A 1,495-nucleotide genomic window follows, 5' to 3' on the forward strand; every position below is an offset into this window, starting at 1 on the left:
CCATTTTTGCGCCGGCACTTGCTCACCTTGTCGGCTCTAGAAGGATCTGGGCGCTGTCGCCACGTCCTCTCCATAAATCAGTCGCCGCCCTCTTTCACCAGACTCGGGTCTTATGAGCGTATCGGAAACTGTGCGACATTCACGCCAGCAGAATGAGTGCCCTGGGCGGGATTTGCAGGCAAGACGGAGTTAGGGTTGGGTCCATTACATTCTGCCAACGCTAGTTTGTTGAAGCGGTGGACCACGTACGCCATCCTCCGTTGGCGTTGGTTATTCCGGATCCCACACACGCCGAAAAGTTTGCCTACGCAGAACAATAAAAGAGGCTGCACACCAACGGAGAGGAGACCTACTTAAAACGATCGCTTGAAAACGTTCGTCGCTATAAAACTTGCTTGGTATAGTAGAGGTACTGGGTTTGATTCCTCAGCAAACCAACACGCTCAAGGGCCACAGCACGATAACTATGTGTTTGAAAGCACATGAACGTATGACAGCTAATTTATTGACAACACATAATAAAGCAATTTGTGCTTCAAAATTGGCAGTACTACGTAAAGATTATTATACAAAGAGCAATGAATACAATGAATATCGTGAATGATGATCCTTTAAACCTATGTCATAGAATGACAGATCTTTATAACTGCATTATTCATAATACAAATGTTCAAATTCATGTCAGTCTAGTTGGATGCCTTGATCTAAACACCTCTCGGTGTTAACAAGGATACCTCTTAGCATTTCTGCAAATACTGAAGTGCAAGAATGACGTATTAGTTCTTTTAACACATCTTGATATTCCGGTTACATTTCGTAAACCCTGGATTTGATATAACCACATAAGACAACATACAAGGGCGTTAAATCAAGCGATCTCGCTAGCCATAGAATGCGACCACCACGACCTGTCCGACGTTAGGGGTACACGTTGTTGACATATTCCCTAACCTCTCTACAATAATAGGGTGGTGCACCACTGCGGTGAAACCTGTGCCTCATAGCTAACTGAAGTGGGATGTCGTCTAGGAGATGGCTAGCACACAGGTGCTCAATTGGCTCACGTGGTCACTGTGCACTCAGAACTGAAAAGAGCGACTTGACGTAATCGACAGGCGTGCTAGAGACGCTGCTCAATACATCGGTGCAAAGCTTCGTCGGATTTTCACCGTCATTTCCATTTCGCACTCCATCGGGCCTCATCTTCCGAATAGTCCTCGCATAGCGCAGTCAGTTTTAGCTGATTCTCTGCTGTTCGTGGCATCACTACAGCTTGACTTACAACATGCTTCTGAACGAACGTGCTCATATTGTAAGAGAATCGGAAACCAGGTACGGAAGTGTAACTGTGATACTCGGTGAAGCATATTAGAATTATTATTTACCACTACAGCATCAGTATAATTTGGTACCATAAGTACACTGTTTAGACAATCGCCTGGTCGATGAGATTTTAAAAATGAGATGAGTGATAAATTAATTTTGTGCCAGCACG

Source organism: Schistocerca americana, chromosome 1 (assembly GCF_021461395.2).
Source record: "Schistocerca americana isolate TAMUIC-IGC-003095 chromosome 1, iqSchAmer2.1, whole genome shotgun sequence".
In the NCBI taxonomy this organism is placed as follows: domain Eukaryota; kingdom Metazoa; phylum Arthropoda; class Insecta; order Orthoptera; family Acrididae; genus Schistocerca; species Schistocerca americana.